General features: G+C 47.4%; 2 non-coding genes across 2 annotated transcripts; one reads left to right on the forward strand and one right to left on the reverse strand.

The window, feature by feature from the left end:
- Positions 1-1,532: 1,532 nt before the first annotated feature.
- Positions 1,533-1,606, reverse strand: TRNAM-CAU. Its single transcript has one exon. It is a non-coding gene; the product is annotated as a tRNA-Met (tRNA).
- Positions 1,607-8,903: 7,297 nt separating this feature from the next.
- Positions 8,904-8,976, forward strand: TRNAK-UUU. The gene has a single exon. It is a non-coding gene; the product is annotated as a tRNA-Lys (tRNA).
- The last annotated feature ends 4,302 nt before the right edge of the window (positions 8,977-13,278 follow it).

A 13,278-nucleotide genomic window follows, 5' to 3' on the forward strand; every position in this document is an offset into this window, starting at 1 on the left:
TTCATACGTGACAGATCTAGCTTCAGCTTCTCCCGCTTATAGCTATAGGTAAACAACAGGTGCTAGTGAAATATCTATCTGTATCTGATACTAGTAATAGTAATATATATATTGTCCATATGTACGAAATGCTATCTGTGCCGCCGGCCTCTGCAATCCATGTTCTTCACTCCGAAAGATAATAAAAGAAGTTTTCCCTATCTTACTCAAGATGAGTAACTGTCAGCCCTATTCTCTCGTTACCCTAACCTGAAAGCCTACTCCTTCCTCACCACTGGAAACTTACTCTTCTTCCTTGTCACAGTCACATTTATCGTTTTGTTCCAGTCCACAATGGCTTTGATTCTGGTTGGGTCGATAACTCTCCAGCGATGTGTTCGAGGTAGACAAGCCCCGGCGAACCCGCACTTCGACATCTTTAAAATAGCTTCTCCCTTCGCAAGACTTCCAGTACGGATCGCAGATGTTGCACGTGCTCGGACCACGTTTTGCTGTAGAAAGGGATATAATCTTACTAAACAACCACGAAATCATCAAGAAAGGGGCGCAATACCTCATTCACGACTCTAATGAATGTCGCCGGGACATTGCAGAAAAGAGTCAGACCCGCCATTTTTTCAGTCCTTGCCGCGTCTTGAAAGCCGTCTCCCAGACAGATTATTCCCCGATGACTACTAGACTAAAAAAGAGGCCACCAACTAGGTCATTCCATCGGGGCTTGACGAGCTTCGGTCGCTCTCTATAGTTTGACGCGAGTCATCTGTGCAGCCTTAATAGGTAGAGCAAGAGGAATCGGGTTCGGGTGAGCCATGAATCTACTCGCCTTTACTTACTCTAGTGGTAGTTCGAGCTCGCCTATAGTACCCTTCCTGCTACTGCTTGAGTAAGCTCTCTCTCCCGAGCCAGCAATTTTGGCAGCTGAAAAGCGTAGGCTTTGAATTTCATTTCTACTGGCTACAAAATGAGAAAATGAACTTTTCACTCTAATTGGAATCCTTCTTTCTTTCCGTGCCGTGATCCGCCCTTATAAGCCCTTACGGGGCCTTTTGTACTAGCTTACCGCCTGAACTAGAGCTAGAAGCCGAACCGATTACCAACCGAAAACGGAAGGTTTGATCTACGGTGCTCTCACTGGACTGGCTTTACTGACTTACCTCACTAGCTAAACTAATAGAACCCTGGGCGAGTACTGGAAGTCGGAAAGACAATTTCCCTAAAACCGGGAGAAGGAGTATTTAAAGAAAGGGAGCAGCCACCATAGCTAGAACGCCCAGAGGAGGGTTTGGCGAAAGAAAGATGGGGAGCCCTAGATATTGACCACCACTACAGGAATTGGTACTGGTCTGGCCAGCTTCAAAACGGATGCATAATAGCACCGTCTTGAGCAAAAGGCGCTCAAGACGGTGATTCTTGCTTAAATACCTCTGTTTGCTCCTTGTTATCCAATGGCATTCTTTCCATCTATCGTCTTGCTCTCCTCTATTGAGAACCCCGATTCACGAGCAGGACTCTATCAAGTCTCTGACGTGATTAGGCGGGGGCAGGATTCGAACCTGCAATCTTCAGGTCATGAGCCTGATGAGTTGACCAATTACTCTACCCCGCTTCTTCCCCTTATCCAACTCCTCCTTCATCCTCGTTGGTCCTTCGTTCGTAGTGGTCATTGTTATCAAACCCCTCTTTGACATCACATTCATCATCCGGGCGGGCAGCCTCCGGTCCGGGTGCTCAACTTGACTTTATTTAGAAGTCGCGCCTTTTGAATATGAGTAGGCGACTTGCATGTGTTAAGCATATAGGCCAATAGCTTCTTAGCGCTTAGGTACTACCTATAAGCTTCAACCTCCTCAACCTTAGATGGAGGAAATAGTAAGCAAGAAAAGGGAATCCAAACCTTCCTTTTCTACACTTTCTTCTCTTATGAAATTGAGACTTTCTGATGCACGTTCTTCTATTCCTGAAGAAAGAAAAGAAGGAGCGCTCTATCTTACTTATCGATTGCACGGCATTCCTACTGTCACTAACGGACTAAAAGCATTACTTCTTAGCTGGCTTACGGGTGTAGTAAGAGAGACCTCTTTAATACGATATTCCATCCCTCACTGACAGTAATTGCTACTTGAACTAGAAAGCACAGATCAGCTACTGTCGATAAAAAGCAGGCATTACGCACTAACTGAGAGCAGGGATGGATATTGAAAGCTAGGGCTTGGCACGCGTTAAAGGCTTACCTCTTCGCTGTCCCCTAAGGGAAAAGGCAGATCTCTCTCTTTAATACGAGATTCCTTCTCCCCAAGGCGAATAAGTTGAGTCAGAACCCTGAGGTGAATACTGAACGGCACGACGATTATCTCTTAAGTAAAAAAGTATGAACACCACACAACGGAGTTTATGTATGACAAACGTTTTTCTTTGATTCGTAGCTAGAACATGAGGGTCTTATTTTCTTCGCCGCGCTGAGAACCGGCTTGACGGTCGCCAGCATAGGGGAGCTCCCCATGAAGGTTATCCTGCTAGGCGGACCTCTCAACTAGTAGGAATTCGGGATCTAGTTGGGAACGAGACATGCGAACCACAAGGAGAGCATGGGGAGGACTCTCATAGCGGGACCCTCTTACCACGGGTAGTTCATTGCTTCCCCCGGCCCTCAAAGGCAAAGGATTGCACTAACGAGTGCTCTTCCCTCATGTCGAGTTGCTTGGACTGACTGACGGTTAGGTGCCGGTATGAGTGAATACCAGTTTACCGTCGAAGGGAGGAATTCATACCCGCCTTTCCGATCTCTTCTACTTCACCACTTTCAACAGAATTATAGTAACGTAAGGAGCGGGTATAGTAGGGTGCTGCTCCCGGGGATAGGTTATGAAACCTTAACTTACAGCTCTTCCTTCACTTACCGGATTATGGATAACTTGCCTACATACGTGATTATGCAGCTGGCCCAGGAAAAGGCGATACTGCTAACCGAAGAAGATGGAGTCAGGAACAAGAGGTTGTCCTCCCCGCTTCTCTCACCAACCTTGCCCGATCGAGTAGCGTAGTCAGATAATGGAGCTAAGCCGAGACTTGTGATTCAATCGTGACATAAAGCCCCATGTTTTTTGTTTAAAGATGAGCATGAGCCCTATGATTCACCTACTACTTTGAACCTACGACGAAGAACCTACTGAGGTCAATCTTTCCCTTGAAGTTTGGCTTTCTACTCCTTTTGCCTTCTTTCCTTGCCCATCAAAGGCGACGGGTTCAAAACAAGCAGTGAAGTTCCGCTTCTTTTCACCTCCGACAGAGTTCGATTACCGACCGGGGCGCCTACTATACCTACTTTTTGGCTAGTCTACACTCTTTCTTCGATCCTACTCCGGCTTGCTTAACCTTATTTAGTTTTCTTTCCTACTCGAGTTTCAGCAGAGGACCTAAGGCCGGCCTAGTAATCGGAATGGGCGAAATGAGCCTTAACGAAAGAAGAAGCTGTGGGATAGAAAACAAGGATGTAAGCCGTAAGGGATTCATCTGGCTGGGACTATTCCCCTCCAACTGGCTGTTCTCCTGTTAACAAAGTGACTAATCCATCAAAGGAAGAAACTGAACTCAAAATAAGGGCCTAGGTTCAAACAAGCTCCACTACTGGGCCGGTTGATCAGCGAACTACACTCTGCTATACACTCCTTGTGTGAGGACAATCGTCGTCTTTGGCGACACTCTACTTTTCGCATCGACGGCACCGACGTCACAATCATCCTACTTGGAATTACCAGGAAAAACTTTTTTATAAGGAAAGAATACATGCGGAATCATCTACACCTATTCAGCGAGCTATTCCTTTTTTTTTTATTTAGGAAGAAGATGAAAGACTGTTTGTCAATCATCTATCACAACGATGGATCAAGTAGATGTCAAGATACGAGGACGCTGGTTCAAGAATTGTCGAACACTCGTCTTCTCGGGATAGATCGTTCTAAAAGACTGCACTTTCTTGGTATGGAAAGAAGCCTGGTTCTGGCTAATATTTTTGTTGAGGTTCTTTTGAAAGTCGAAACTCGCACGTTAATTAACGATTCACAGGCGATCTCATTCAATCATTTTGGGGGTTGGCGAAGAGCAAGAAAGACAAGACAGAGACTTTCTAGAAAAAAACCCGGTCTGGTACTAGAGCTATAGGCTTCAAAGCTATAACAATGGAGGTTGGGAATGACTATTTGTTACTCACCTTGGAGTATGCTGACCGAAGGCAAAGGTGCATTGCCTGCTATTTTCTTTTCGACTTCAGGAGCTCATCAAGCGACTCAGCCTGACTGTACTGATCCAAGAGTGTATCAGTTCCGTAGAAAGAAGAGAATGAAGGAAGACAGCATCCGAGAGGGTGATTTCTCTGCCATTTCTTTCCTAATCCTTAGATGAATCCTGAAAGTCTCTTTCTCAAGGCAGTTGAAAAGCGGGCTTTCCTAGAGCAGGATGGTGCTAGTAGTGAAGATGAGTCCTCCTTGTCAGGTGGTAGGTGACTGCGCTTAGAATTGTTTAGTTTAGATAGAATTGAATCTTCGATCTCTCGAGCGTGGTATATGGTCAAATCCATTCTTGATTCAATGTGGGCTTCTCGCTTCACTCAGTAGGTGGCGGCTAGGTCAGATCATGCTATCGAAGGGCTAAAGGTGGGGTAGGGCGCTAAACTCAAATAGTTTTGCGTTAATGAGCGTAAATGAGAAGCTGCTAGATTGCGAAAAGAAAAATAGTGCGACGAGGTAGAGAAAAAAAAAAGATGCAAAATGATGCGCTCCGCAATTCTTTAAAGAAAGATAAGCGAGATGTGCACGAAAGAAGTCCTTCGCTGAAGCGACGCTCCTCAACCAACGGTGAACCTAGGCCAAAAGAAGTTCTTTTTCTTTTCTTTTTTTCATTGGCGTGCTCGACCAACATTTGTTCCGGTGTTGATACGAACCATGTGATCAGTGAGATTGGGTTCGTGGTAAGTCTCCTTCGGTCCGGCTATACATGGTAGGGGTCCTTGTGCTGCTTTGTGCTCTACTCTAGCTTCCGTGCAGAAGTCATCTACGTCATTTGGGGAGAACAATGTAGCGCCATCCCATCCGCTCTCTAGGGCTGCTTAGCGGCGCGCCCGACCCTTGCTGGCTCTTTCTTTCATCAATAGATGTGGATACAATCACATAGAATAAGAGGATTGGCTCCGCTCTACTGTGGGTGGTGGGCTTGTTGCTACTAGAGACTATTTGGTTGAGGGTTACGCCTATCGCGTCAACCCGGAGACCGACGTAATGGCAACTAAGGGTGCGGACAGCCCTATGGACGACGCGGCCGGACCCGAGTTGTAACCACTGTTGATAGCCTCGAATGGACTGCCTTGATCAAACCGGTAGTCTGTCTTTGTTCTCTTCTCTGTGTGCTTGACTCTCTCTGTTCTGCCGGTCTGCCTTTGGTCGCATCTTTCCAGGGGAGTGGAGAGCTGCCTGCTGACGGGGTGTGGTCTCGTTCAGTGTCTTTCTTTGCCACCTACGTTCAGCTTGATGGACTGGTCGTCGTAAGGTTTGTCACGCCGTAGTCTTTATTGTTTTCAGGGGAAATGATCAGGTCTCCTGACCGCCTTCGGTTCTATGGTCTGTCACTCCTCCCATCTCCAAAGCCAATTGATTACTGGGCCTCGGGTATCTATCAATAACAAGAATCCGCTTATCACGTCACTTTGCTTGTGAATCTGCCTCTCTATAGAGCAAGCATCTGGTACGTACGAATAGAAGCATTCTTTAATCGCCGTTGTGGCGGGCTTGCGTTTGTCACAGGATCGGATCAACGGATTCACTACGGAAGCATTAATCACAACATACATAACAACAATTGGAAGTGCCCGTGATCATGATATGATGCATTGAGGGAATAGCTCGGCCGCCCAGTATACTAGATCCGGCTCCACTTTCGATGATTACCCTATAAATACACTCGAATGAATGGAATTATTTGGCTACGATGAGACGTGGTGCCCTCGCCCTTTCCTCCATGTACAAGTTGATCGTTATATCAGTCCGAGTAAACGAACTAGATGCAAAGAGTCCCATCTTTTCAAGATAAAATCAAAGGAGAACTGCCGAACTTAACACAGCCTATTGTATATGTATAGATGTGCAACCTCAAATATAAAAAAAAAAGAGAAGGCACCTACACCTGATCTATTCGATTGGCGCTAATGCCAAAAAGAAAAGAAAAAGCGCAAATAGCTACAGCATCACAAAATGGCTATGAGAATGATGGAAGGTGGGCTTGGAGGGCGGACCCGAAATCGGATATGGATCTGAGCGCGTATCCGAAGTCGAAGCAGTGGAACGCCTTTCTGTAACGCCCTGGCGCGAGAGGGGACAGAGGGACTTCTTGCGTGTGGAATCTGCTTCTTGAGCGGAGCAAGCGGAGGCTCGAAAGCTTATTAGTAGTGGCTAGCGCTTTCCGTTTTCTCGCTTGGTCGCAGCTAAAGTCGTGCGAGAGGCCGGGATAGTCCACCCAGCGTCGGGAGCAAGATTACCGACGGAACCTTCCCATTTGGCTCAATTGAAAGTAGGACTGTATCGACGCAAAGTGAGTTGTCAATTGACCTCGATCGAAAGCCTTCTTTCAGAGACGCGCTACCACTTGACCAAGAATGCACTCTCGTCCCCTCCAACTAAGGGCTAGTACAGACACTACCCTCCTGAGATGAACTCGACAAAGACACACAATTTCGGACTTAAAGTCAAAGCGCTCACCTCGTGCATTCACCCTAAGGGAAAGTTCCGGAGTCAAGTCAACTCAAAAAAATTACTATCAATCAAACAAGAGCACTATACGCTCCCTACGCGCACCCTATGTACATAACTCATACTGCGAAAGGACAGCGAGGGAGACAGACAGTACGCGCACTACAGAAGAGCTATCGCGAAACTGGCAGAAGACGTTGCATACCATTCTCGTGACGCACACAAGACGGAAGTGATCGTGGGGCCACGCGCAAGCTCCTATCGCAAAGCTAGTAAGTAGCCTTTTTCTTTCTATAGCTTCAAAGCCGCCCCACTACCCTATCTCTAGTTGGGGCCCGTCACTTCGTTCGTACCTTTCTTGGCTTAGGCTTCCAACTGAACAACCTTTATGGCCTTGCCGCCCGCCGCTAGCAGAAGCTAAGCGCTTGAAAAGCGCGCTAAGAAAGGTTGCTTATGTCGGCCTTTCTGTGCAACAGTCCACCAGTAGCGGAAGAGAGGGTTACCGTACATACAAGAGTCTTCCAGTTCTTACGTAAGCTTTTTCTTAGCAGTCAAGTAGTACAACAGCTGTATCAACTCAACTAACCCGGCGCGGCGGGTCGCCTTTTGAATTCAGTAGATAGATAGAAGAAACTATTAGATAGAGTTGGAGTAGGTGAGTGAGTGAGTCCTCACTGACCTGAGCGATTTCGATCACCACCTAGCAGGCCTTTTATTTGGTAGGTAAGATCGCCGAAGCGTATCATCAGATTTGACTACGAAGGAAGGAACTCGAAGTGAGACGGCACCGTCTTGTGCAAGGCAACGATAGTTGGCCCTCTATCATCTTCTATCCGGTAGACTTGGTAAAAGGGCTCCGACTTTTTTCAAGAATTAGAGTTGACCGCTACCCCCCTACGTAGTGATTCTATCAATCATGTACGTAGGTAGGGGGCCCTCCATTCTGATTGGTATCTCATGAAAAAAGAAAGCCATTTGCACCAGGCGCACTGCGCTTTCCCTTGCCCAGATGTTCGCCTTTCTAAGTCAAGTAATGGTGACCCGCCGAAGACTGGAGCCTCGTAACATGTTGACGAAGACCTCCGAAATGAGGGTTCGGTCAGTAGAGGGGACGACTTTGCCTCCCCGGAATAAGAATAGCCCTGCTCTCTAGCCGACTGATCCCCTTGATCATATAACAGGGGGGGAACGTGTCACATTAGAGGTGAACGATCAGAGATGTCCTCTAATCACCACGATGAGGCTGGTCCCTCTTTTAGTGGACTCAGCTATGAATATGAATGAAGAAATGAATGCCGGGCTCTTTCTTTCACTGCTAACCCAAGAAGTTTCTTAATGCTGATACTTTTTCTTTCGTCGAGCCCCGCCCCGAGCTTGTGGTCCTCCTTTGAGTGTGGGTTCAATTGGATGAATCTGTCAAGTCAAGGTCAACGTACATAGCAGCAAGGATGGTGCATCGCCTATTTCTCGTTCTCGCTCGGGAGCCAAAACGAACACGCCTGCTACCTACTGTACTGGACCTTCGACCAGGCATTCTACCCTTGTCGAATCGGAACCAACCACCACTGCATTGCGCTCGAACAGTTGAGCAGCCGCCGGCCAGCAACTTCCGTGCACAGATATAGATTCATTCTTCGTACCTGGTCTAACCTCACAACCCTGCGCGGGTTGGTAAGGAGTCAGTCTTCTTTGGTAAGACGGAATTGGACAAAGAAAAGAGAGTGCTCGACCGGAAGAACGGCCAACAAAGACCGTAATTACATAGAGTTCTGCTCCTCCCCTTCTCTGTCTTTAAGGCTGAACCGTATGGCGGCTGAAAGAAAGACGACCTCACCTTCTCGTAGATAGTGTCAGTGAGAGCAACTTGAGTATCCCCCGTTGACCTTCTTTTGTAGATAGAATCTTCAATGAGTGGAAGCAAGCACCTTTCTTAGGTTGGGTGCTTGAGCGCATCTTTATCATATCGATCAAGGCTTTCCTTGAGTTTTCAATAAGGCGCGCGTTAGCACTCCTGCAAGAAAACGGCTGCGCTAACGCGCGCCCTGTAGTTTTCTTCGCTTGCTCTGCAGTACGAGCCTCATACAGAGCCGCGCCCTTTTAATATGATGAGAAGAAGAGGGGCCCCCCTCTTTTCCGCACCAATCCTTATTTAATACTAAATCTTTTTTTGGGTGTATAGCTCAGTTGGTAGAGCATTGGGCTTTTAACCTAATGGTCGCAGGTTCAAGTCCTGCTATACCCAAACCTACCAACCACTATTAGGTGATGCGTAGTTGCGTTCAAAGATCACTCTTTGGCCTTTAGACTCGCTTCAGCGACTTCGCCCTTGTTGTGACAAGGGGGGTGAGCCGCTCCAAGCCGAAAGCAATAGCGAATCCCGAACTTGCCCACGCTCATCCAAACCGGCCTCAAAAAGCGATCGGAAAGCGAAGCCCTTCCTTCCAATCCAAGCCGGCGAAGCCGCCCCTATATCTAACCACCGCTCACCCCGATCACATATTGGCACGTTCATGATGCATCATGATCAAAAGGCCGTAAAAAGACCTATGCATCAGTGTACTGTCATGATCACATATTAGCTCGATTTTATTGACGGCTTGAAGGCGAAGCCGCCTATTTCTTAGGGCAAAGGGCGCTCCCTCCTCCTAACTCCTTCCACTTCTCCCAGGGACAGGGACTACGGCTTGACCTTCGAGGAAGAACTCCGTGGGACCCCTCCTTTTAGGGCGCCTAGATAGTGAAAGGTTATCCCTTTGCATGCAACGCTGGAAGCTAAGCAAAGTCACGAAGCTCGCTGACTACGCTCGAGCAGAGCTCAGGCTTGGAGTATCCAAGGTGGCTGAACTCGCCACAGAGTTCAGGAGCGAGTGAGACTATCTTGGTGAATGCTATAAGAATCGGCTGCTCGCCGCAGCAAAGTGCTTTGCCCATGCTGCTATCCGCCGCCGAAGCGCTCAAGGGATTCGTGCTTGGATGTCGAGATCAGGGGACTCTACCCAATCCATGCGGCGAAATCTATTTCTAAATAGTTAGATAATAATATATATTTTCCGATACAAGAAATCGGCCCCGAAGCAAGGTATGGTGGGTGCCAGCAACTTTCACTTGTTAGGAGTAGGGGCTGAAAAGAGCTCTTTGTATAGGTTGGCTTTGCTGAGCTTTGATGCTTACCAACAACTTAGAGAAAGGGTAAGGTTTTATAAAGGAGCTTTTAAGCCCTTTTGCTGGATTGTTGGTCCGCGGCCCCGCCCTATAGATAGAATGAATAAGGAGAGGCCTATCGATGACATGACCGAGCCACTCTGTTACTACTCCTTACCTCACCCCCCTTGTCACTTAAGGGGAAGCAACTAAATGGAAGGCTTCGCTCGCTCACTCTAACGCTCATTTAGTAGACAGCGAGTGGAGTGCATAAGCCCCTTTAGAGAGAGGGGGGAGTACTACACGAGCTCGTAAGTCAAGTACGGACCGAGCCTTTAACTGAGACCAACCAATTGCTAGATTCAAAGGGAACCAGGGTCCAGACTAGAGAATAAGCCTCTTCATCTGATTCTTGAAAGTTGGATTCTTTTTTCGATTGAGGGAAGACTGCGGATGAGAATGTCGTATTTGATTGAATGTTGTTGAACCCAATTTGATTGAAAGAAGTCGAATCTTCTTCTATTAGGAAACCTCTCGCAGTCCATGATCAGCCTTGCTAGATGATCTTTCTTTCTATTGATAGAGCTAGGTTCTATTACTGAAATTCATGGCAGGATGAAGGACCAAAAACGACTTAGCCAATCGAGGCTTAAAATGCTAATTGATTCACTGCGAATTTAATGGTTTTCTGGCAACCGGGCTTAAAAGCGCCTTTTCCAAGGGGCGGTTAGCCGCGGGTCCTCTTGCAGGGCTTTCTGGGATAGGATATTCCGCCAGGAGATATGATAGAACGAGATGAGGGATGCCTTTCGTAACCAAGAGTATAAGGAGTTTGTTCAAAATGTCGGTTTTGGGCCAGCCAAGTAGTAAAATACTTTTGGAACTGAGAGCCCTAAATTCCCTTTATTTTAGGACGGCACCTTTGTTCTTAGTGGTCTGTCAGCTCGGGGCGGGGCTACCGCCGTAAGTGCCTAAGTCAAATAAACCGAGTTATTGGGTAAGCATGGGGATCGGGTTTGGTTTCTTGTTCCAGTTCTGATTCCTGGAATGGGCTTTAGCCATTTTATTCTCTTTTGATCCCCACTTCCTTGCGAATAAGATAACCGGCCTCCCTTTAGCTAAAAAACCCCTCTTTCTTTGACATCACAAAGAGCCTCCGGTCCGGTAGGGCTCTCTCATATGACTTGCGTGTGAAAAGCATATAGCTAGCCTTTTCATTCAGTCCGCTTTCCGCCAAGTTTCCTTCTTTCAAAGAAGTCGGTTGGGTATGATGCTTACAAAGCGGGTATTCTCTCCTCTCTACGCTGAAACTCGAGTAAGCCGATTACCTTCTGTGGGAAAGAGAGAGTGCCGTACGCCACCAAGTTGAATTCTTGAATCTCAGGAGAAGCTGGTTCGCCGGCAACGGTAGCTCGTGGGTCTGTGTTAAACGATGGAGGCCCGTGTAAACCTAGGTCTAACGATCTTCCTGAACCTTCGGCCAAGCCGCTTTGTCTGTTCATTGGATTGATGTCTGATAGCTTTTCCATCTCCCCAACCGCAATGTCCGGCTGAAGACTGAAGTGAAGACCTGGCTTTAAGCCTCTCATCTTTGATCCTTTACTTTATTAATATCGACTTCAGTCTGTAAGGCTGTTAGGAGCCGAGAGAAGGCGAAAGAGCAGATATTGGAGATTTAGGAATGATAGCCAGCAAGAGACCGGCACAAGACGTGATTCGATATTAGCTGATGCAGATCAACTTGAAGGGCATACGGAGGAGAAGGGTCTTTGATGGAATAATAGATGTCGGCATTTCTACTCCTAAAGGAAAGAAGTATAAAAATGTGAAAGTGCGTCCTTGATTCAGCGGTAGCAGGCATCTTTCGATTTAAGAGGAGGAATTCCCCTTGTCTAATACCTTTTCTCGCGCAACTTGTGCTGATGAAATTTATGACTAAGATGGTAGCTCAGGAATTGAACCCTTTCCATTCTGTTCTCATGCACTTAACACATCTTTCTGACCAAGGTCTGGATTTCTTCTCACGAGTTGGATTCGAACCAACACCTCTTGAATTCAGCGAACTCCCTTTTATTCGACTCGTGAGTTTGGTAACCCGGTTCGTCACGCGACAGACTACATCCGGGGTCGGTTCACCCGACCCGAACCCCAACCCCCCAATTCTCCCCCTCACCCCCTCTATGAGGATGATCCACTGGATTCATTGCACCACCACGAACAATGGGGCCTTTGCCTAACCACCGGCTTTGTCCAGCTTTTCTAAGCTTACGTGCACCATGGTTGGGATTGGAAACTCTACCAATAGTCGCTCGGCATCGGGAATTAATGACTTTTTCAACCCCCGAAGGTAGCCGCACAAGCCTAAGAGAGAGTGTGGGGGGTGCTGGTTCCTTCATTATTTTAGCAAAAGTTCCTGCGGCTCGAGCCAGCCTTGCGCCTTGACCTGGATGACATTCAATATCATGTACCCATGTTCCTATACGTATATCGGCTAATGGTATGCAATTTATTATTAGATCAAGTATCTCCTATCCATAAGCAGGGGGCGTGGCCAAGAAGCAGCCAGCTGACTGCCCCCTTCCACTCGGCCTTTCTTCGCTGTGTGGTGAATAAGGTCTTAGTATGTATGGGCATTCTGGGCAGGTCTCAATAAGTCGCTGGTCGAAGGTTTGGACCAATCGCAATTCATCACCATCTTGCCCGCTTCCAATTGATGACTGGCTATTATATAAGTGTTGACCTAAGCCCCTGTGCTGGGGCTCGGCTCCCGAACCGTACGTGAGCTGCCTCGTACGGCTCTTCCTAAGAACTTGAAGCCCCTCTCTCGAAATAGAAATTAGAAAAAAAAAATGCATTTAATACAAAAAAGCCTTTTTCAAAAAGCCTTCGCCCTCCGGGGCTATTATAGAAGCAGCTTCGTTCCTTGACTTCTTTGCTCAGTCAAGCTTCCTTGTTCCTTAGTGTAGTCTCGGTCCATAGTTTAAGACTCCGTTCCTTATAGCCTAGTCTATATCCACAGTTGACGTGACTCCGTACCGACTTCCCTTAGTAGACGGCTAAGTTACTTCGTAACCTTAACCTACTTTCTTTCTTACTATTAAATCATAGGCCTTCGTCGGGCTTTCGTCCCTTCGCCTATAGGCGAAGGCTTAGCTTCGCTATCGCTCATGACTTGGGATAGAGTCCGTGTAGTCGTCGGCCTTCCCACCAGAAAGGCCTATGATATAGTGGTCGGCCTTTCGAATGCCTCCTTCCAACCTTTTCTGAGAAGCCCTTTACGACTATAAAGGGCGGGGGCTGTTCACCTTTGGAAACTTAGCTACTTAAGTACGACTCAAGACTAAAGTCAAGGCGAAGGGGGCTCCCAGGCCGGTACATCCGGCAGAATGCTTGGCCTCCTGCG

Source organism: Punica granatum, unplaced genomic scaffold, assembly GCF_007655135.1.
Source record: "Punica granatum isolate Tunisia-2019 unplaced genomic scaffold, ASM765513v2 Contig00107, whole genome shotgun sequence".
Classification (NCBI taxonomy): domain Eukaryota; kingdom Viridiplantae; phylum Streptophyta; class Magnoliopsida; order Myrtales; family Lythraceae; genus Punica; species Punica granatum.